The 25,006-nt window shown below is 45.0% G+C and overlaps 1 protein-coding gene across 1 annotated transcript in view; it reads right to left on the reverse strand.

The window, feature by feature from the left end:
- The window catches only part of LOC144605260 (synaptotagmin-6-like), a 299,058-nt gene extending 275,072 nt beyond the window's left edge, over positions 1-23,986 (reverse strand). The window contains exon 1 of the mRNA XM_078420353.1: positions 23,844-23,986. The gene's annotated coding sequence lies outside the window, so the exon portion shown is untranslated. The remainder of the gene's footprint in view (positions 1-23,843) is intronic.
- Between the last annotated feature and the right edge of the window lie 1,020 nt (positions 23,987-25,006).

Consider the following 25,006-nt stretch of genomic DNA (forward strand, 5'->3'; position numbering starts at 1 on the left):
AAGAGGTCCTTCTGCAGTTGTACAGGGCCCTAGTGAGACCGCACCTGGAGTACTGTGTGCAGTTTTGGTCTCCAAATTTGAGGAAGGATATTCTTGCTATTGAGGGCGTGCAGCGTAGTTTAACTAGGTTAATTCCCGGAATGGCGGGACTGTCATATGTTGAAAGCCTGGAGCGACTAGGCTTGTATACACTGGAATTTAGAAGGATGAGAGGAGATCTTATCGAAAAGTATAAGATTATTAAGGGGTTGGACACGTTAGAGGCAGGAAACATGTTCCCAATGTTGGGGGAGTCCAGAACAAGGGGCCACAGTTTAAGAATAAGGGGTAGGCCATTTAGAACTGAGATGAGGAAAAACTTTTTCAGTCAGAGAGTTGTGAATCTGTGGAATTCTCTGCCTCAGAAGGCAGTGAAGGCCAGTTCTCTTAATGCATTCAAGAGAGAGCTGGATAGAGCTCTTAAGGATAGCGGAGTCACTGGGTATGGGGAGAAGGCAGGAACGGGGCACTGATTGAGAATGATCAGCCATGATCACATTGAATGGCGGTGCTGGCTCGAAGGGCCGAATGGCCTCCTCCTGCACCTATTGTCTATTGTCTATTGTCTATCGCGATTCTCCGGCAGTTTGTTCTTTCCAAGACGTCCCAACTGTTGTAAGTCGTGAAGAAGGTGAGAGCAGCTGCTGTGGCAGCAGTAATCTGCATGTCCAGCTGTGATCCACCAGGATCTTACTGGGTTGTTAATAACAGCTCCTGTTGCTTCCATCAACATCATATCTGGGCCTTCCTTGTGACTGCGGAACTCCAAACAACATAAGAAACAGAAGCAGGATTAACCCTATCAGCGTTGGAAAGAACTGCAGATGCTGGACATAAAATGCTGAAGTAACTCAGCGGGACAGGCAGCATCTCTGGAGAGAAGGAATGGGTGACGTTTCGGGTCGAGACCCTTCCTCAGACTGATGTCAGGGGAGTGGGCGGGACAGAGATAAAATGTAGTCAGAGACAGTAAGACTGGTCGGAGAACTGGGAAGGGGGAGGGGATGAGGAGAGTGGGAAAGCAAGGGAAGTCAATGTTCGTATCGCTGGGGTGTAAGCTACCCAAGCGTTAACCCTATCAGTACCTTGTGTCTGCTTTGCCATTCAGTACAATCACGCCTGATCTTTCCTGCACCAACCCCGTATCCCTTGATATCTGATGCAATAGAAATGGAATTTGGCACAATCACAATACAACAGCCATACAAGGGAGTGGGTGCTGTTTTTAAGGGAGCGTGAGGGAGCTCTAATGATAGCAGTGGGACCATCAAAAGGGCAAAAATATGGGATTCAATCAAAAGGGAATCTAGATGTAGGGTCGTAGAGAAGGTGCTACAAGGTAATGATGAACTTTGCTTCAGTCCGTTTTAGCTCATGTAGCCCAGATGTGTAAACGGAACTAATTATGGCTTTTATGATTAATATAAAGCAGTTTTATTGTGAACACATTATGAAACTAGCTAATAACTTCACTTAATGGAATATAAATAGCACAAGCATAAAACAAGTAGCATACTTTGTTTTTTACTTTTTTGCAGAGCCAGAATCATATTAATATTTTTCATTGCTCTGCTGCCTGGATTCTGGTGACACATGCACAGAACTGGGTCTGTGGGGATTGATTGAGGACACCTATTATACAGCCCATTGCTCTTGCCAAATGTAGATTGAAACATAACTAATTAATATGGTAGATTTAAGTCCAATTGATGTAAATAATTTTAAGCCTTCCACATCTAAAACTCTGTCCATTAATCCTGCCAAATATTTAAAGAGAGGAAATCAGAGTCAGTCACAACGAGGCAGTGGATTTGATTTGCTGTTCTCCTTATTAGTTTGGCTTGGAGATACAGCGCAGAAACATGCCCTTCGGCCCATCGAGTCCACACCGACCAGCAATCCATGCACATTAACACTATGATACCCTCGGGACAATTTTTACATTTATACCAAGCCAATTAACTTCTAAACAGCTGTAACAAAACTTGGTCTTGCACCCAATAGAGCAAAGGCACAGGTGATGAAGATCCACTCCAAAACCAGCAACCCTATCCTCATGCACAGCACTGCCCTGGAGGAGGTAGAAACATTCAGATACCTAGACAGTGTTGTGGACACCATCGGAGGTGCAGATGCAGACATTAAAAGCAGAATCAATAAGGCTAGGGTAGTGTTTAACATGCTCAGGAAGATCTGGAGCTCAAAACACATCTCAATCAACACCAAAATACGCATCTTTAACTCAAATGTGAAGCAGGTTATATTGTATTTGATCGGAGATTCATTGCATTGAGCGTTTTCATCAAATGATAAATAATCAGAAAAAGAGTGGCACATCCACACATTATCCCTTTGTCTCGAGGAGTATTGAAATAGACAATAGACAATAGACAATAGGTGCAGGAGGAGGTCATTCGGCCCTTCGAGCCAGCACCGCCATTCAATGTGATCATGGCTGATCATTCTCAATCAGTACCCCGTTCCTGCCTTCTCCCCATAACCCCTGACTCCGCTATCCTTAAGAGCTCTATCCAGCTCTCTCTTGAATGCATTCAGAGAATTGGCCTCCACTGCCTTCTGAGGCAGAGAATTCCACAGATTCACAACTCTCTGACTGAAAAAGTTTTTCCTCATCTCAGTTCTAAATGCCCTACCCCTTATTCTTAAACTGCGGCCCCTTGTTCAGGACTCCCCCAACATTGGGAACATGTTTCCTGCCTCTAATGTGTCCAACCCCTTAATAATCTTATATGTTTCGATAAGATCTCCTCTCATCCTTCTAAATTCCAGTGTATACAAGCCTAGTCGCTCCAGTCTTTCAACATATGAAAGTCCCGCCATTCCGGGAATTAACCCAGTAAACCTACGCTGCACGCCCTCAATAGCAAGAATATCCTTCCTCAAATTTGGAGACCAAAACTGCACACAGTATTCCAGGTGCGGTCTCACTAGGGCCCTGTACAATTGCAGAAGGACCTCTTTGCTCGTGTACTCAACTCCTCTTGTTATGAAGGCCAACATTCCATTGGCTTTCTACACTGCCTGCTGTACCTGCATGCTTCCTTTCAATGACTGATACACTAGGACACCCAGATCTCGTTGTACGTCCCCTGTTCCTAACTTGACACCATTCAGATAATACTCTGCCTTCCTATTCTTACCACCAAAGTGGATAACCTCACACTTATCCACATTAAACTGCATCTGCCATGCATCCGCCCACTCACACAACCTGTCCAGGTCACCCTGCAACCTCATAGCATCTTCCTCACAGTTCACATTACCACCCAGCGTTGTATCATCTGCAAATTTGCTAATGGTACTTTTAATCCCTTCATCCAAGTCATTAATGTATATTTTAAATAGCTGCGGTCCCAGCACCGAGCCTTGCGGTACTCCACTAGTTACTGCCTGCCATTCTGAAAGGGACCCATTTATCCCCACTCTTTGCTTTCTGTCAGTCAACCAATTTTCTATCCATGTCAGTACCATACCTCCAATACCATGTGCTCTAATTTTGCCCACTAATCTCCTATGTGGAACCTTGTCAAAGGCTTTCTGAAAGTCAAGGTACACCACATCCACTGGCTCTCCCCTATCAATTTTCCTGGTTACATCCTCAAAGAATTCCAGAAGATTAGTCAAGCATGATTTCCCCTTCGTAAATCCATGCTGACTCGGAACAATCCTGTTACTACTATCCAAATGCTCCGCAATTTCGTCTTTTATAATTGACTCCAGCATCTTCCCCACCACTGATGTCAGACTAACTGGTCTATAATTTCCCGTTTTCTCTCTCCCTCCTTTCTTAAAAAGTGGGACAACATTAACTACCCTCCAATCCACAGGAACTGATCCTGAATCTATAGAACATTGGAAAATGATCACCAATGCGTCCACAATTCCTAGCGCCACCTCCTTAAGTACTCTGGGATGCAGACCATCAGGCCCTGGGGATTTATCAGCCTTCTGTCCCATCAGTCTACCCAACACCGTTTCCTGCCTAATGTGGATTTCCTTCAGTTCCTCCGTCACCCTAGGATCTCTGCCCACTAGAACATCTGGGAGATTGTGTGTATCTTCCTTAGTGAAGACAGATCCAAAGTACCGGTTCAACTCGCCTGCCATTTCCTTGTTTCTCATAATAAATTCCCCCGCTTCTGTCTTCAAGGGACCCACATTTGCCTTGACTATTTTTTTCCTCTTTACATACCTAAAAAAGCTTTTACTATCCTCCTTTATATTATTGGCTAGTTTACCCTCGTACCTCATCTTTTCCCCCCCCTATTGCCTTCTTAGTCATCTTCTGTTGCTCTTTAAAAGAGTCCCAATCCTTTGGCTTCCCACTCTTCTTTGCTTTGTTGTACTTCTGCTCTTTTATTTTTATGTTGTCCTTGACTTCCCTTGTCAGCCACGGGTGTCTCTTACTCCCCTTGGAATCTTTCCTCCTCTTTGGGATAAATTGATCCTGCAACTTCTGCATTATTCCCAGGAATACCTGCCATTGCTGTTCCACCGTCTTCCCTGCGAGGGCCTCCTTCCAGTCAATTCTGGCCAGCTCCTGCCTCATGCCTCTGTAATCCCCTTTGCTGTACTGTAATACTGACACTTCCGATTTACCCTTCTCCCTCTCAATTTGTAGAGTAAAACTTATCATATTGTGATCACTGCATCCTAATGGCTCTTTTACCTCGAGTCCCCTTATCAGATCAGGTTCATTACACAACACTAAATCCAGAATTGCCTTCTCCTAGTAGGCTCCAGTACAAGCTGTTCTAAGAATCCATCTCGGAGACACTCCACAAACTCTCTTTCCTGGGGTCCATTACCAACCTGATTTTCCCAGTTTACCTGCATGTTGAAATCTCCCATAACCACCGTAGCATTACATTTGCGACATGCCAATTTTAGCTCCTGATTCAACTTGCACCCTATGTCGAGGCTACTGTTTGAGGGCCTATAGATAACTCCCATTAGGGTCTTTTTACCCTTACAGTTCCTCATTTCTACCCATACTGATTCTACATCTCCTGGATTCTATGTCACCCCTTGCAAGGGAGTGAATATCATAAATTGATAGGTATAAACTTTAACACAGCACAAACCCATTGCTCATGTTATATTTTCATCACATTTGCTTACTGCATGTTTTTATCAGTAGTCTCTACATGAAATGTGTTTGCTTGATGGAATAACTAAACTTCCGATAACCCAAAAGTAGATTTCCATGGCAGGGTGTCATGGTGGCACAGCAAGTAAAGTTACTGCCTCACACTCTAATGGCCAGGGTTCGACCCAGACTTCCCGTGCTATCTGTGTGCAGTTTCTGTGTTCTCCCATTGACAACGTGGGTGCCCTCTGGGTGCACCTGTTTCCTCCTGCATCCCAGACAAATGTGGCTTGGTAGATTAATCTGCCACTGTAAACTGTCCCGAGTATATAGGTGAGTGATGAGGAGACGATGGGATTGTGGGAAGAATGAAATGTGTTAGTATTAAGATTTAGAAGAATGACGGGGGACCTCATTGAAACATACCGAATAGTGAAAGGCCTGGATAGAGTGGATGAGGAGAAGATGTTTCCACTAGGAAGAGAATCTAGGACCAGAGGTCATAGCCTCAGAATTAAAGGACGTTCCGTTAGGGAGAATACGAGGAGGAATTTCTTTAGTCAGAGGGTGGTGAATCTGTGGAATTCTTTGCCACAGGTGGCTGTGGAGGCCAAGTCAATGGATATTTTTAAGGCAGAGATAGATAGATTCTTGATTAGTATGGGTGTCAGGGGTTATGGGGAGAAGGCTGGAGAATGGGGTTAAGAGGGAGAGATAGATCAGTCATGATTGAATGGCGGAGTAGACTTTTGATGGGCCGAATGGCCTAATTCTGCTCCAATCACTTATGACCCTATGATTAGTATGTGGGTGGTTGACCTGTTTTTATGCTGTATCCCTCCATGACTCTGTGACCTGAATCAAGTAGACATTGGTTGAGTAGGTCAAGTATGCAAGGTTGTCTTGAAGGCAATGAACATTGGAGAAAGACTGGAGCGACTAGGCTTGTATACACTGGAATTTAGAAGGATGAGAGGGAATCTTATCGAAACATTGGACACGTTAGAGGCAGGAAACATGTTCCCAATGTTGGGGGAGTTCAGAACGAGGGGCCACAGTTTGAGAATAATGGGTGGGCCATTTAGAACAGAGATGAGGAAAAACTTATTCAGTCAGAAGGCAGTGGAGGCCAGTTCTGTGAATGCATTCAAGAGAGAGCTAGATAGAGCTCTTAAGGATAGCAGAGTCAGGGGTTATGGGGAGAAGGCAGGAACAGGGTACCGATTGAGAATGAAGACAGCCATGATCACATTGAATGGTGGTGCTGGCTCGAAGGGCCGAATGGCCTACTCCTGCACCTCTATTGTCTATTGTCTAACATGCCCAACAGGGGAGAGTCCAACTTTGACCTCCAATGGTTTCACCATCAGCAGGTCCTGACCCCTCAACATCCTAGGAGTCACCGTTGACTGGAAACTTATTTGGACCAGTCTCATAACTAGTGTGCCCACAAAAGCAGATCAGAGACTGGTGAGAATCCTGACTACCCCCTTTCCTCCATTTCCCCTTTCATTGTCAATGGGGATTTACATTGTGGAATTCTAGACCTGGTCCCTGGTGGAAGAGGTTTCACAAGATTGAGGGGAGATTGAGGGGGGATCTTATAGAAACTTAGAAAATTCTTAAGGGGTTGGACAGGCTAGATGCAGGAAGATTGTTCCCGTTGTTGGGGAAGTCCAGAACAAGGGGTCACAGTTTAAGGATAAGGGGGAAGTCGTTTAGGACCGAGATGAGAACTTTTTTTTCACACAGAGTGGTGAATCTGTGGAATTCTCTGCCACAGAGGGTAGTTGAGGCCAGTTCATTGGCTATATTTAAGAGGGAGTTAGATGTGGCCCTTGTGGCTAAAGGGATCAGGGGGTATGGAGAGAAGGCAGGTATGGGATACTGAGTTGGATGATCAGCCTTGATCATATTGAATGGCGGTGCAGGCTCGAAGGATCGAATGGCCTACTCCTGCACCTATTTTCTATGTCTATGTAAGCCTGATGTGGGATTTCAAAAGGACAACTCATTATCACCCTCACAAGGGCAATTCAGAGTGGAAAGCAAATATTGGTCTTGCCAGTAGACACAAAATGCTGGAGTAACTCAGCGGGCCAGGCAGCATCTCAGGAGAGAAGCAATGACTTGCCAGTAATGCCCTTATACCAGAACCTGAGTTTTAACACACTCAATTGTTTATGGAAGGTTTTTAAATGTTTTGAAATTGATTTCCCATCATTAGTAAGTGATAGTCACTAAAAGATGGCCATCTGAGATGTCGGAAGCAATCCATGTGATCATGATCTTGTAGTCTGGGCAGCTTGGCGGAGGATATTTGTCTTCCTGACATTTATTGGACAATTCAGATTATTTGCTGAGGAAATTAACAATGGTTTGGAGCTTGGCTTTGGAGTCTCACGCATAACTCAGTGACTGAGATATCGACGACCAATTCACAAGTGGGCCAGCTCAGGCCTCAGCAGCCAGGCAAGAAAATAAGTAAATGCCTCGCACCCAGCTACAAGTTCATGGACTCCAGAGGAGAAGTATTCTCGGCCTTCTGAATGCGTGGGAAACATGGGCAACTTACTGTGGGAGCATCAGAGAAGTATTATGAATGTTGCTTATGCAAAGTCCTCCAAATCCATTGGCAGGGTAAGAGAACCCATGGCAGAATTCTTTCCCAGATCTATGTCAAAACTCTAATTGCTCTCAACCAGTCCATGTCATCTACATGTGCGATGCTGGTCTCTTGAAACAAGTATTCTTTCCCTAAGTGGGATGGCACGGTGGTGCAGTGGTACAGCTGCTGCCTTACAGTGCCAGAGACCCGGGTTCGATCATGACTACAGGTGCGACAGGTGAGGAACAGCACCTCATATTTCGCCTGGGCAGTTTGCAGCCCAGTGGTATGAACATCGACTTCTCCAACTTTAGATTGTTCCTCTGTCCCTCTCTTCCCCTCCTCCTTCCCAGATCTCCCTCTATCTTCCTGTTTCCACCTATATCCTTCCTTTGTCCCGCCCCCCTGACATCAGTCTGAAGAAGGGTCTCGACCCGAAACGTCACCCATTCCTTCTCTCCCGAGATGCTGCCTGACCTGCTGAGTTACTCTAGCATTTTGTGAATAAATACCTTCGATTTGTACCAGCATCTGCAGTTATTTTCTTATATTATGACTACAGGTGCTTGTCTGTACGGAGTTTGTACGTTCTCCCCCTGACCTGCGTGGGTTTTCTCAGAGATCTTTTGGTTTCCTCCCACGCTCCAAAGACCGACAGGTTTGTCGGTTATTTTGCTCGGTATAAATGTAATTATCCCTAGTGCATGTAGGATCGTGTTAATGTGCGGGGATCGCTGGTCGGTGCGGACTTGGTGGGCCGAAGGGCCTGATTCCGCACTGTGTCTCTAAACTAAACTAACCTGAACTCTATCATGTCAAGCAAATTCCAGGAGATGGAGAAAATGCGTCAAAAATACCCTTTAAGTTTCCCTGAAAAAAATGTGGCCATGACACTACCGTTGTAAACCTGTGGACTTCTCTGCCTCAGAAGGCAGTGGAGGCCAATTCTCTGGATGCTTTCAAGAGAGAGTTAGATAGAGCTCTTAATGACAGCGGAGTCAGGGGGTATGGGGAGAGGGCAGGAACGGGGCACTGATTGTGGATGATCAGCCATGATCACATTGAATGGCGGTGCTGGCTCGAAGGGCCGAATGGCCTACTCCTGCACCTACTGTCTATTGTCTATTGATGGAGTTCCCTGGCTCCAGACCCCACAAACTGGCAGGGAAGCATTTGGGAAGATACCGAGGCCTTTGAGTCTCTTCAGTGGGCAAATATATAGAGGATCGACAGAACAGCCAAAGCAATCCACCCGCTCCTTTTTGTCCAGCATCATCTACCCTGCCCGTGGCAGAGTCTGTGGACGGCATGACTCATTGCCCACTGAAGTGGAGTGGAAGTGGAAGTGAATGATCCTCACTCCAGAGGAACAGCCCGTGAGGAAGCAGTATGAGAAACTGCATACGATGCTCTGCTGCCTTCGTTGCATTCACATCAAGGGAGTCAACTTCAAAGACAGGATGCAACCTGCTTGCACGTTGCGACACTGACTGGCAATGGGTTTCAAGGCACACGCTCAATAATGCAAATGAAATTGAGCAAAAACTTCAGGGGTTGGAGAGGCTAGATGCAGGAAGATTGTTCCCGATGTTGGGGAAGTCCAGAACAAAGGGTCACAGTTTAAGGATAAGGGGGAAGTCTTTTAGGACCGAGATGAGAAAAAAAAATGTCACAGAGAGTGGTGAATCTGTGGAATTCTCTGCCACAGAGGGTAGTTGAGGCCAGTTCATTGGCTATATTTAAGAGGGAGTTAGATGTGGCCCTTGTGGCTAAAGGGATCAGGGGGTATGGAGAGAAGGCAGATACAGGATACTGAGTTGGATGATCAGCCATGATCATATTGAATGGCGGTGCAGGCTCGAAGGGCCGAATGGCCTACTCCTGCACCTATTTTCTATGTTTCTATGTATCTGTCTACCAAGTTGTGGTATTTCTTTTAGCTTCAACAAATGGTCAGCCAAGGTTTCTAAGCTACCTTTGGGTGGAGAAACCATGTGCGTCATTAATTTCAGAAAGGGTGTCCCCTGTCACGAATGTTGTTAAAAACACAAGAGAAACTGCCATTTTTGATGAGGGGACGGATTGGCGATGTACACAGTGATTCTCCACAAGAAATCACCTCAATAACTCAAGGCATTCGACCAAATTCGCTTCATTAAAAATACAAGTTCTTCACGGCAGATTGTAATCTGTGCGCCTCAGATCAACAATCAATTTCAGGAAGATTTCTGTCACTTTGCTGGTTAGCCACACGGAAAAGAGAGATTTTAGGTTTAGATTTAGAGATACAGCGCGGAAACAGGCCCTTCGGCCCACCGAGTCCGCGCCGCCCAGCGATCCCCGCACATTAACACTATCCTACACCTACTAGGGACGATTTTTTTCATTTTACCCAGTCAATTAACTTACATACCTGTACGTCTTTGGAAATACCGAAGATCTCGGAGAAAACCCACGCAGGTCACGGGGAGAACGTACAAACTCCGTTTGAGAGGTGAATATCAGCCTTCCTGTCAGCTTCAGGTTGATTTGCATTTATAAATACTAAGGTTTTTCGCTGCAGCTATTTAGAACTGGCATTTCATGTTTTGAGCACCCTGTTAATGGCATGATTTATGATCACAACAAGAAAGGAAGGTAACATTCAAACGGTGAGGAATCAAGCCAGCAGTTAATAAATTCCTCTCAAAGGTTTTATTTTTAATTTATATTTTTAAATTGCTTTTCATACTCTCTCATTCAATTTCTAAAAATAGGATAAGATAAGATCCATTTGAACCCATATTTCACACATGGAAGATGAACAGCAAAAGATTTTGTTTGGGCACATTTCACAGTGTTCATCGACATTTCCAGTAAAATCCTACCCATTGTGAAATTGGACTGGGCACTTTAGTTCAGTTTGGAGATAGAGTGTGGAAAGCTGACCCAAGTTGACCCAAGTTTCCAGGACACATAGCGTTCAACAGTGAAGGGAGAGAAGGCAGAGTAGAAAAGGGGAAACAAAAATGTAAACTGACGGGATGATGCATGCCAACAAAAAGTAGGGGCAAACTAAAGTTTAAAAGGTAAGCTAACTTCTGTCTCCTCAGTTACCATTAACCTCCTCCAGTGTTCTGAAGCACTTTAATATCAAAACCATGATCTCAAGGGAACGTACTGCACTAAAAATCAAATACAATTCCAGATGAACAGATTATTCACAGGCAACACAGTGGGCAGTAATGTTCAGGTGCTTTGGTTGCAAGGCTTCTGGACCTCAACATTTGCCCACTTTTCCGACATATTTTAGTTTTGTTTAGAGATAGAAACATAGAAAATAGGTGCAGGAGTAGGCCATTCGGCCCTTCGAGCCTGCACCGCCATTCAATATGATCATGGCTGATCATCCAGCTCAGTAACCTGTACCTGCCTTCTCTCCATACCCCCTGATCCCTTTAGCCACAAGGGCCACATCCAACTCCCTCTTAAATATAGCCAATGAACTGGCCTCAACTACCTTCTGTGGCAGAGAATTCCACAGACTCACCACTCATCTCGGTCCTAAAAGAGTTCCCCCTTATCCTTAAGCTGTGACCATTGGTTCTGGACTTCCCCAACATCGGGAACAATCTTCCCGCATCTACCCTCTCCAACCCTTTAAGAATTTTAAATGTTTCTATAAGATCCCCCCTCAGTCTTCTAAATTCCAGCGAGTATAAGCGTAGTCTATCCAGTCTAGTACATCTTAGAAACAGGACCTTCGGCCAACCAAGGCCGCGCGCGCCCACCAGCGATCCCCATACACTAGCACCATCCTACGCACACTGGGGACAATTTCCAATCGTTACTGGAGATGATTAACCTGCAAAACCTGTACATCTTTGGAATGTGGAGGAAACCGGAGCACCCGGGGAAAACCCCATGCGGTCACGCGGAGAATGTACAAACTCCGTATGGACAGGATGGAACCTGGGTCTCTGGCGCGGTAAGGCAGCAACTCTACCGCACTGCCACCTTGCCATCCATAAACTTGTCATCATGTCGTTGGCTGCTGTTTATAACAGGCTAAATCTGCAAAGGCAATACAACAGGAATCTAACGCGCAGTATGTTTCAAATAAGGTTATACGGTCAGAGGTGATAGGAGCTGATTAGGCCAATCAAGTCTACTCCGCCATTCAATCATGGCTGATCTATCTCTCCCTCCCAACCCCATTCTCCTGCCTTCTCCCCATAACCCCTGACACCCGTAATAATCAAGAATCTATCTCTGCCTCAAAAGCATCTATTGACTTGACCTCCACTGCCATCTGTGGCAAAGAATTCCACAGATTCACCACACTCTGACTAAAGAAATTCCTCCTCATCTTCCTAAAGGAACGTCCTTTAATTGTGAGACTGTGCCCTCTGGTCCTAGACTCTCCCACTAGTGGAAACATCCTCTCCACATCCACTCTATCCAAGCCTTTCACTATTCGGTAAGTTTCAATGAGGTCCCCCCCCTCATCCGCCTAAACTCCAGCGAGTACAGGCCCAGTGCCATCAAATGCTCATCATATGTTCTTGATTAATTTGCAAAGCGTACCAGTAAGCTGAACACTTAATTTAAAGACTTGACTGCTATGAGATGTGTTGAACACAGCTATTATTGTCTGGGTCACAGCTGCATGGCGTGAGTATGAAAGTTGCCTAGCATAAGGGAATGAGCAATTCAGCTCCATATAAACCGATGATGGGAATGGCCAGAGAGATTGGGCCACACTGGGTCAAACCTCAGATTTAAAAATATTCGATTTACAAAAGCAAATCATATTCTATCTTGGATTTCAACATTGCAGTAGAAAGGTGGCGTTTTATGCTGCAGTGGTGATAGCAACTCTCAGCAGAATGGGATCACACAGACATTGCAGAACAACCTGCAGCACACTGAAGACACAGAGTGCTGGAGTAACTCGCTGAGTCAGGCAGCATCTCCGGAGAACAAAGATAGATGACCCTTCTTCAAACTTCAGACAGAAGGGTCCCGACCCGAAATGTCACCTATCCATGTTATCATATCATATCATATATATACAGCCGGAAACAGGCCTTTTCGGCCCTCCAAGTCCGTGCCGCCCAGCGATCCCCGCACATTAACACTATCCTACACCCACTAGGGACAATTTTTACATTTACCCAGCCAATTAACCTACATACCTGTACGTCTTTGGAGTGTGGGAGGAAACCGAAGATCTCGGAGAAAACCCACGCAGGTCACGGGGAGAACGTACAAACTCCTTACAGTGCAGCACCCGTAGTCAGGATCGAACCTGAGTCTCCGGCGCTGCATTCGCTGTAAAGCAGCAACTCTACTGCTGCGCTACCGTGCCGCTGTTCTCCAGAGATGCTGCCTAACCCGCTGAGTGACTCATCTGAGACACTCTGTGTCTTCTTTTTTTTTTCCCATTGGAACCTAATCAGATGTACAGCACTTTGGTCAACGTGGGTTGTTTTTAAATGTGCTATACAAATAAAATTGACTTGACTTGACTTGACTTGACTTCTTTTGTAAACCAGCATCACCTGTTCCTTGTTTCTACAGCAGTACACTAATACATTAATGCTTTTGAGTAAGCATAGGGCTTGGTACAGGAAGACTCCTATTCATTCAGTCACATGGGAAATGATTGATGCTTATTTTGCACCATCTTTTGTAAAATAAAATTATGCAGCAGAGCTCAGGAGGCCGTTAAAGACAAATAACTCTACAGGCAGAAACATGGTCCTGGTAGATTAGAGTTTATTAGGGGAGAAAGAACTGAATTATCCTTAATAATGATGGAAGTATTAATGTTGCAGGAATTACAATCTGAGCAACTTCAACCTTGCTCTTACAATTTGTCATTAATAGTCTTAAAATATATCATAGCACGGAGCACTTGTGTCCATCTCCCTGTCTCTGCACAAGAGTATATCCAATATTTAACTGAGGGACGTAATTATGAGAACTAATATACTCAAGTGCTACCCTCATACATCCACTCTGAGGACATTCTGATTTGATTTAAAAAATAATTGGAAAATATATATTTTTCACACACACACACACATATATATATATATATATATATATACATATAAGGTCATAAGTGATAGGAGTCTATGGCATCATTCAATCATGGCTGATCTATCTCCCCCTCTTAACCCCATTCTCCTGCCTTCTCCACATAGCATCTGGCACCTATACACCTGTGTGTGTGTGTGTGTGTGTGTGTGTGTGTGTGTGTGTGTGTGTATATATATATATGTGTGTGTGTGTATGTTTCTGTGTATATATATATATATATAGAAAATAGATGCAGGAGGAGGCCATTCGGCGCTTCGAGCCAGTACCGCTGTATATGTGTATATATAGTGCAATGTATATATTGTGCATATATATATATATCATACTCATGCTCACACACACACACACACACACAATTTTGCTATTTTTTGGCATTGGGCAATAAAGTTTTCTATTTCTGCTCTGCTTTTCAATTCCTTGGCGGTCCAAAAAACCTAAGGTCTACAACTCAGGCACTAAGTGTCTGTTGGCTATTGAGGTAGAAACCTGTGAGTAAATATAAATCTGCACATCTCAGAGTGCAAATGGATGCCACCAATCTCCCAAAGTAATGCTGCCTCATTTTTAGCACAGCCCTGAAAATCAAAGGATGAAATCTGTTCTTTGTAAAGTCCAGAGTACAGACTAGTTTAGTTGAGTTCAGAGACACAGCGTGGAAACAGGCCCTTCGGCCCACTGAGTCCGCACCAACCAGCGATCCCCGCACATTACCACTATCCCACACACACTGAGGACAATTTCCATTTGTACCAAGCCAATAAACCTACAAACCTAGACATCTTTGGAGTGTGGGTGGGTCTTTGGCACTCCACCACTGCTGTACTATTGAAGGACAAATGTGCAAGTCTGGAATTAAAATTGAACTAATTTTACAATAGAAATAAGCTAAATAATAAAAACCCCAATGTAGCAGAACTGTAATCCTACGGTAAATATTGGTCTTGAAACTTCCAATACTTCCAATTTCTCAACGATATATTCAAAGAAAGGTCAATTTCATTAGTGAGAAAGTGTCGTGATCAAATCCCTTGACAAGTGAAATGACTTGTCTAAAATGACTAGTCCTACTCAATCTCAATTTGTGGATAAATGTCACCAACAACTTGTCCTGGTGCAATCACTGCTCTGCGCTGGCCAAGAAAGCCCACCAACACCTCGACTTCCTCAGAAGACCAAGGACATTTGGAATGTCGCCAATAACTCATACCAATTTCTACAGGTGCACCATAGAAAGCAAACTATCAGGATACATCACAGCTTGGTAGATCAAATGCACTGCCCAGGAAATTAAGAGTTCGGCTTACTTTTACTCTAATCAAGAACACGTGATACATTGGTTCCATACTGTGCTTCACATTCTTGTTTTATTTCCAATGCAGATTCAGCCTGTGATAAACACTGCCCACGTAACAATGAAGAGAGTTGTGGATGAGTCCGTCAGGTAAACCCGCTCCCCCTCCCCCCCCCCCCCCCCCCCCCCCCGCCATCGTCTCCATCTACCTCAAAATAATCAAAGACACCCTAGCAAGTCCCTCTTCTCCCCTCTCCTGTCGGAAGGAAGATACGAAAACTTCAAAACACATACCATCAGATTCAGGAACAGTTTCTTCTCCTCTGTTATCAGCCTAGTGAACATACCTCTCATAAGCTAAGGGTGTAGTCCTGATCACCCACATGGTGGCCCTTGCCCATTTTATTTACAGTATCTCCACTCCTTCGGTAGCTGTAACACAAGATTATGCACTGTGTTTATTTTTTCCCTTTGCACTATCTGTTGTGCGTGCATATGGCTGACTGGACTGGAAGGCTTGCACTGTATCTCAGTTCATGTGCCAATAATTAACTTACCCCAATGCCAGTAGGGCAGCCATTCATTCCAGGAATCAATCAAGTAAACATATCATGCACCATTTCTAAAGTGCATTCTTCCTTTGAGGCAGGAAATAAAAATGCACATCGCTCTTCTGTTTTGGTCTGATCAAAACAGCTATTAAAAAAACCTTACACTTGGACACTAACGTCCTTTCAATTAATGTCAAGAACTACTTGACTTCCTAATTGGGCCCTGTCCCTTAATGGTAATTTACATGCACTGTTATCTATCTAGGTCATGCTGAAAACCAACGTTCATCTGCTTCAAAATCTAAATACGGCAGACAGTGGAAAGCTTAAATATGAGAAGCGGGTACTGGCAATAACCAGCATGTCATGCAGGATCTGTGGGGAAAGAAGCTGTCTACTGGGTCGGATTTAAGACTTTTCATCAGCACCGAAAGAAAAAGAGGATTTAGCGTGTAGCAGAAGTGAGGAATGGAGGGATGAACAAAGTGAAGGCTTGGGGAATGTTTTGTCCTTGTCTTTGCATGCACCATCATCCCTTTGCTTGCCTACATCTCACCTGTCTTTTCTTTATCACAATCTACTTCATTACTTCCTATGCATCCAAAACTGGTTTACCTCTTATGCTTTTTTATGAAAGATGACCGGCCAGAAATATAAAACCTGCATCTCCTGACCTCCGGTGCTATCTGTGTGCTGCTCTCCCTGTGACCAAGTGGGTTTATTCTGGGGGGTCTTGTTTCTTGCCACACTCCTACCATATGCAGGTTGTGCATTAATTGGCCTCTGGTGTGCAGGGAACGGATGCAAAAGTGGGACAACATAAAACCAGTGCGAATACGTGATCGATGGTCAGTGTGGACTCAGTGGGCCGAAGGGCCTGTCTTCATGCTGCGTCTCTAAACTAAACTAAACTAAACTAATCTAAAGGTAATGGCTCCTTTCCGTCCAATACTTTTTTGAGGAAAGTGTTCTGCTCATTCAGCAGTGGAACCTGGCCAAGTATTCCATCCATTCAGATACAGTGGCGGGGATTAGAGGAATTGGTGATATGAAGCAGAGTTTTATCAGCTTACCTGAAGAAAGTGATATCATGTTTTCAGATGAAAATGACTGAAAGACAGCACACGATGGAGAAGTAAAGGATCCTGGATAGATATTTGGGTGGCAGCAGGACCAGGGAAGAGTAGCCATGGCAACCGTCTCCGAAAGGATGGATGTGCTTATGTGCAACCAAAGAGTCCAAGTATGTTTCATATTCACTTTGAGCTTTATAACTGACTTGGATAAAGAGTTGTTTTCTTACTGTAGTCAGTCAGACTGGGGAGGATTCAAGTAAACCAAGTAGGGCGGCAAGGTGGGGCAGAGGTAGAGTTGCTGCCTTACAGCGAATGCAGCGCCGGAGACCCGGGTTCAATCCCGACTGTGGGTGCTGTCTGTACGGAGTTTGTACGTTCTCCCCGTGACCTGCGAGGGTTTTCTCCGAGATCTTCGGTTTCCGCCCACACTCCAAAGACGTACAGGTGTGTAGGTCAATTGGCTTGGTGTATGTGTAAATTGTCCCTAGTGTGTGTAAGATAGTGTTAATATGCGGGGATCGCTGGTTGGCACGGACCCGGTGGGCCGAAGGGCCTGTTTCCGCGCTGTATCTCTAAACTAAAGAAGTCAAGCACGGTCAGCATAAATAAGCGAGGCCACGCCATATTTGAGGTGAAAGGACAATTGATGATGGAGACCTTCATTTGCACAGCTAACCCCACTAATTTCCTTGTCCTTTGGAAGGTAGAGTGGCATATTTACTTTACAGCCTCAATCACCATACAACCATGGATGTGTAATAGCTATTAGACAAAACCCAGAGGACGCAGAATTAATGTGAATCAAAATTAATATGAATGTCAACGCATTCCCCAAAAATGTCAAAGCAAGTAGCTTCATTGGTAACTTCCAAAGGCAATTGGCTATTAAAAAAATTGAAATAGTGGCATTCCAATATTGCAAAGGGAGATTGCAATTAATCTTACAACAAATTTGCAGAAGCACAAAGTCTTGACGACCTTTCCTTTGTCCATATTTTTATGGATTGGAATTATAGGAGTAAACTGCTTCTGAAAAATGTATTCAACCTGGCAACGTCAGGGCGGCACAGTGACGCAGAGGTAAAGTTGCTGCCTTACAGCACTTGCAGCGCCAGAGACCCGGGTTCCAATCCCGACTACGTGTGCTGTCTGTATGGAGTGTGTACGCTCTCCCCGTGACCGCATGGGTTTTCTCCGAGATCTTCGGTTTCCTCCCACACTCCAAAGATGTACAGGTTTGTAGGTTAATTAGCTGGGTATACGTGTAAATTGCCCCGAGTGTGTGTCAGATAGTGTTAATGTGCGGTGATTGCTGTTTGGCACGGACTCAGTGGGCCAAAGGGCCTGTTTCCACGCTGTATCTCTAAACCAAACTAAACTAAACCCAGTGCAAAGACAACAAAGTTCATTGACCATTATCATTAGGCACACATTAGTTCCTTAATGGAAATGATCATTTCTACAGTAAGTGAATTTCAATGCAAGATTTTACATGTGAGTAGAGACAGGCATTTCCTGTGCTTGGTATCAGATCTTTTTATCAACATTGCTTTCAATTCCTGACTTACTGGGACAGTTTTCAAATTCTGTAAGAGCTGCTAGGAAAATAAGTGTGCAAGTCATAGAGTCATACAGTGTGGAAACAGGCCCTTCAGCCCAACCTGCCCACACCAACCAACATAACCCATCTACACTTGTCCTACTTGCTTGCATTTGGCCCATATTCCTCTAAACCTGTCCTATCTGTGTACCTGTCTAATTACTTTGTAAACGTTGCAATAGTCCCTGCTTCAATTACCTCCTCCGGCAGCTCGTTCCAAACACCCACAACCCTTTGCGTGAAAGAGTTACCCATCAGATTCCGATAAATTATTTTCCCCTTCACCAGAAACGTATGCCATCTGGTTCTCGACTCCCCTACTCTGGGCATCAACCCGATCTGTTCCTCCCGTGATTTTATTCCCCTCATCCTCTTGCCCTCCAGGGAATAGAGTCCCAGCCTGCTCAACCACTCCCTATAGCTCAGATCCTCGAGTCCTGGCAACATCCTTACAAATCTTTTTTGCATCTTTTCCAACTTGACAACAGTTTTCCTATAGTACGGTGCCCAGAGCTGAACACAATACTCCAAATGCGGCCTCTTATATAATGGCAACTCCCAACTTCTACACTCAGTACTTTGACTGGTGAAGGCCAATGTGCCAAAAGCCTTTTTGACCACCTCACCTACCTGTGACGCCTTCTTCAAGGAAATATGTACTATGTACCTGCACTCGAAGATCCTTCTGCTTTATAACACATCCCAGAGCCCGACCATTCATTGAGTAGGTCCTGCCCATGTTAGACTTTCCAAAGTGCAACATTTCTCTCAATTCTCACATTTCTCTCAATTAAATTCCATCAACCATTCCTCAGCCCACCTGGCAACCCATCGAGATCCTGCTACAATTTTTGACAACAATCTTCATTATCTGCAATACCACCCACTTTTGTATGATCAGCAAACTTGCTAATCATACCATGTACATTTTCATCCAAATCATTGATACAGATGACAAGCAGTAATGGGCCCAGCACCGAATCCTGAGGCACACCCCTAGTCACAGGCCTCCAACCAAGAGGATACCTTCCATTAACACCCTCTGCTTTCTTCCACAAAGCCAATTTTCTATCCATTGAGCTATCTCACCTTGGTTCCCATGTGAACTAACCTTTCACAGCAGCCTACCATGTTGAACCTTGTCAAATGCTTTGCTGAAATCCACATATACAACATTTTTGCCCTCATCAACATTTTTGGTCACACCTTCAAAAAACTCAATCAGATTCGTGAGACACGACCTCCCGCGTACAAAACCATGCTGACTACCCCTAATCAGCCCTTTTCCATCTAAATGCATGTGTGTCCTATCCCTCAGAATTCTCTCTGGTGGCTTTCCGACTACACATGTCAAGCTCACTGGCCTACAGTTCCCAGCCCTTTACCTGCAGCCGTTCTTGAACAGAAGCACAACATTTGGTGAGATTAATCACCATTCCCGCCCTTCCCCTGACTCTACTCTCCTTTGAAATCTTTTTACAGTTTTATAGTTTTCATTTCCTCTTAATGATCACCAATTTAAAATATTTAGGAAATTGAAGAAACTATATTTCTCTCTCCCTTGCTGTTGCCTGGCCTGGTTAATATTTCCCAGATATAATTTTTAGATTACCATCATTTGCAGCATTTTGTGTTTGATTAGATTATTGATTTATCCGCAAAAAGCAAAACGTATCATCCAGAACTGGGCCCCATTTTAAAGAATGAATGGATTGTTCTGAAGAACCCGCACCAGTAATCCTTCTCTCTTGATATGCTGCCTGACCTGCTGAGTTACTCCAGCATTTTGTGAATAAATACCAGTAATCTTTAATGTGTAAAACAGTAAATTACGTGTCTGACAAAAAATGAATTTTGCCCAAATTATTAGAAATTCAGTACGAACATCCATTATTCTAATTCAGCCGAAGTGTTAAGATCTACAGATTTGAACCGTTTTACCATTCTTCTAAAACTCCAAATATAAAAGAAACAAAGCAGGTTTTTAATCCACCAAAGTCTAAAATGAACTCGAGTAGGATAATAATTGTTGTTAAGTATTTTATTAGCGGCATTACTGGTGGAGATGTTTATTCAGGAGGATGTACGCATTACTGCTGGATCAGAACCTAATTGGGAGATGTGGTTTCCATCAATGTCTCAGGAAGTCCAACCAACATCTCTTTTGATCTTCAGCTAGACACAAAATGCTGGAGTAACTCAGCGGGTCAGGCAGCATCTCAGGAGAGAAGGAATGGGTGACGTTTCGGGTCGAGACCCTTCTTCAGACATCACCCATTCCTTCTCTCCTGAGTTGCTGCCTGACCCGCTGAGTTACTCCAGCATTTTTTGGTCTACCTTCGATTTAAACCAGCATCTGCAGTTTCTTTTCCTACAGATCATGCCGCTCCGCTGCGAATTCTCCTCAAGGTATGTCTACTTTGAAAAAGTTCTCCTCCTCTCTTCGACGAGAGTTCAGTAACATCGGTCTGAAGAAGGGTCTCGACCCGAAACGTCACCCATTCCTTCTCTCCCGAGATGCTGCCTGACCCGCTGAGTTACTCCAGCCTTTTGTGTCCACCTTCGATTTAAACCAGCATCTGCAGCATTTTTTTTTCCTTACACATCTTTTGGTCTTCAGTTCTCTCCACTCCTCGGCTCAAATATGGCAGTCTTGCCATTTCAACTCTGGCATTAACACAGTTGGTGAGATGGAGTATAAGAAAACAACTGCAGATGCCGGTACAAATCGAAGGTGTTTATTCACAAAATGCTGGAGTAACTCAGCAGGTCAGGCAGCAACTCAGGAGAGAAGGAATGGTGACGTTTCGGGTCGAGACCCTTCTTGAGAAGCATCCCACAGTAAAACAGTGCCCACAGCCTCTGTCGGCTCGCTACACGCACAAGCCCGATGCGTTCTGAGTGCAATATGGCCAGGTTCGCCAAGACAACCGGTCGGATAGGCGAGAGCACTGTAACACCTCAACATGCGCCTGGCAGCGAGTACTCTGCTCGTTGGGGCTTGTGCATGGCGCACAAGATCAATTCCATGCCAAGCCTTGCACTCGATGCTAAATTCAAAACAACATTCAGAAACGTGGAAACATTCGAGCGAATCCGACACGGGTCCTGAATGCACTGACACCCACCGTTCACGGCAAACCCGACAACCTAAAGGAAAGGTCAGAACAGGATGTCCCAAGGAAGAGGCAGGCAGGTGTCATTGTCCGCCGTTCTCCCTGCATCCGTCTGGAAGGACTTGCAGAACGCAAATACTGCTTGTAGCATTTGCGGAACCCTTCCACCTTATCCACAGATTTGAGGGAATCGCTGCCCCGGTGGGCATTTACAATTTAACCCTGAAAACAAAGCGGTGCGAAGAGTTCAGCCCGTCCCGAAACACTTGGTAGTTAATTCCCATCTGATGTGGGACCGGCCTCCGTTAGAAAAGAGGCCGCTTTATATTTGGAACCATAAACCTTGCCCTCTGGTGGGGCGTGTGTCGGCATCTGGCGAGACTCGCACCCGAATTCAGGTTGGATGAACATGTCATTTAACCTAAATATTCAACTTCTCCTCAAACCGAGATGTGACAAGCTGTGCAGAAAGGAACTGCAGGTGCTGCTTTAAACCAAAGACACGAAATGCTGGAGTAACTCAGCACCTCTGGCGAAAATGAAGAGGTGGCCCTTCTTCAGACGTGATAACGACTTGTCCCCGAGGGGCGATGCGTTTGGACAGATCGGAATACATGGATCATTCTGAATAACTGCGTGCAAGGGGAATGTAAAGTGCATGTTAAAAAGTACGACGAGTTTCAATTCGAACCCAAGTCATAGTTTCCCCTTGTTTTGAACGCCGCATCGTCCGGAGATTCAAGGCCTGCGAGCTTCTTCAGTTACTGGCAAAACACAGGCCCAGAATCCCAGCAAAAGGCGGAGATATAACTTGCAAACTAAAATTTGAGTCACTTCAGCAAGGTACCAATCCACGCCTCAGAAACGCCGTGTTAGAGCACACACATGATTACAACAAACATTTCAGCATCGATCGTGACCAAACATCTCAGCTAGGCATATATATGCAGGGGTAAAGAAAATGATATTTGACGATTCGATGTGGAGATTGCATTGGAAATACTGACCATCAACATTCTCCCCCCCACCTCCCTCCCTCGCCACCGCCAACCATAGCATTATGTTAGTTACACGCCGAGTTTTCGTGTCTGAAGATAGAGATCTGGATTTACAAATAACAATATCCCGAGATAAGTCCCGCATGGCTGACGGTCTGTGGGCGAGAGCTCGCTCTCTCCCTCTGGTCCACTGTCCACGCTGAGATTCAGCACTGGACAGCTCCAGAGCACAGTGGCACAGAAGCGGACCGCAACGCTGCAACAGCGCCGAATTTTACACCCTGAGCTTATTTTTTGTTGTTGTGTGGAGTATCGTATGGACCTTGTTGGTGAACGCACAGCACAATACTTGCACGTTTAGCCTGTGTCATCCGGATTTTGGCGGCGTGTACTGTGTGGTTTTAGCAGTTTCAGTTTAATGAGAGGCGATTCATTTGTTCCCCCAAGTTTGTTGAGACATGACACATAGAAACATAGAAACATAGAAAATAGGTGCAGAAGTAGGCCATTCGGCCCTTCGAGCCTGCACCGCCATTGAATATGATCATGGCTAATCATCCAACTCAGTATCCCGTACCTGCCTTCTCTCCATACCCCCTGATCCCTTTAACCACAAGGGCCACATCTAACTCCCTCTTAAATATAGCCAATGAACTGGCCTCAACTACCTTCTGTGGCAGAGAATTCCACAGATTCACCACTCTCTGTGTGAAAAAAAACTTTCTCATCTCGGTCCTAAAAGACTTCCCCCCTTATCCTTAAACTGTGACCCCTTGTTCTGGACTTCCCCAACATCGGGAACAATCTTCCTGCGTCTAGCCTGTCCAACCCCTTAAGCGACAACACTCGCATCCCCAGGAAACTGAAAAAAGGGTGAATCAACAGCTGCAGGGACAACTTTTCACCCGGGCGCAGCACTCACACAACTTGCGAACGCAACTTCATGCCCAACCAACTTAAAACATGACCACGCAGCCCCGCACTCGGGAGCCCCACGAGTAACTTAACTGCAATGTAGCGCGTACCAAAGTCAAGAGTAGGGATCAAGTCAAGTCGCGCCATACCAACCCGACAAGCTTTTACACGCAGCCGATCATCACTCCAGCAGCAATGTACACCGAATGTGGCACAAGGAGATTTGGTGGTTCAGACAGCTGGACCGCTCTCTCACACACACACACACACACACACACACACACACACACACCGGGTGAATCTATAAGTATCTTGTTCCAAAATGAGACGGCACCGCCAATTGTCATCCTTTCCGATCGAGCTTTCAATCTTTTCTACTCCTCTGTGCTAACAACATATTTTGTCTCTCTTTTTTTGTTTTTGTTGCAAAGTCAACCCACAAACAGACCTACCATCTAACGTCGGGTCTCGCCACAGTCTTCCTCCGGGCGGTTAATCGGTGAGAACCCTTATTGTTGGTAAAGGGGACCTCTCTCCGCCGTCAACAGTCAGGCGCCTCTCAAGCAGAGAGCTGAGAGCTCAATGCCTGACTCCTTCCTCCTGCACCGCCAATTTAAGTGGGCTGCCTGGTTTCTTCGCTTCTCAGATAATCTGTTGAGTGCCCTGGGTGAAACCGGTCACTGTTTCCCTCTAGTGCCAACAGGCTGCTAGAAAAACAACTTACAGTTACAGGCACCGCAAAACTGGCCTCGCTCTCCAACATTACGTTGAAGAATTGTTTACGTTTTGTGTTTCTAAACAGACAATTGTATATATTTACGCTTCTAACCGTCTGACACTTTTTGAGACTTGGAAAGAACATCGCATAGTATTTTGGATACCAACTTTACACTTTCTGAAAACAGCACTTCAGTTGGATATTTTACACCCTAAGCTTATTATTTTTTTTGTTTTTGTTTGTGTGGAGTATCTATCATATGGACCTTGTTGGCGAACGCACAGCACAATACTTGCACGTTTAGCCGGATTTTGGCGGCGTACTGTGTGGTTTTAGCAGTTTCAGTTTAATGAGAGGCAATTCATTTGTTCTCCAAGTTTGTTGAGACATGACACGACAAACATTTATGTTAAATGGCCGAAGGTGGCAGGTTTGCCACAACTTTACCTGGCTCGGTCACACTGGGACTCTGACCCGAGGAAGTGAACACAAACTCCAAGCACTTTTCATCCTCCAGAATGTTCTTGGTACACAATTCATTGACCAGTCCGATAGCTTTTTGACACAGGATCACGTGCTCCTCCTGGCTGGCACTCATTTCTTAAAAGGCATCCTTCCCCGGGCGGAGCAGACAAGAGGTTGTGTGTGATCTGCGAGGACTCGCTCACTCCACAGTCGTCCACATCTGTACTGGCGAGAGTCAACCAAACCCATGCGACAGCTCGCCTTTCATCCGAAGCCACATTCATCTCAACGCTTAGCAGTCCAGAGGCTATTTTGTGTGAGCCACTGGTTTCTCTAATCCTACGAGCTCTCTGATTTGCCGAGAGTGTTTGGGCAGATGTGATATTTTGTCTTTTTGCCGACGAGGCGTGGTCTCCCATAGAAAAAAAACCC

This window comes from Rhinoraja longicauda, chromosome 24 (genome assembly GCF_053455715.1).
Source record: "Rhinoraja longicauda isolate Sanriku21f chromosome 24, sRhiLon1.1, whole genome shotgun sequence".
Classification (NCBI taxonomy): Eukaryota; Metazoa; Chordata; class Chondrichthyes; order Rajiformes; family Arhynchobatidae; genus Rhinoraja; species Rhinoraja longicauda.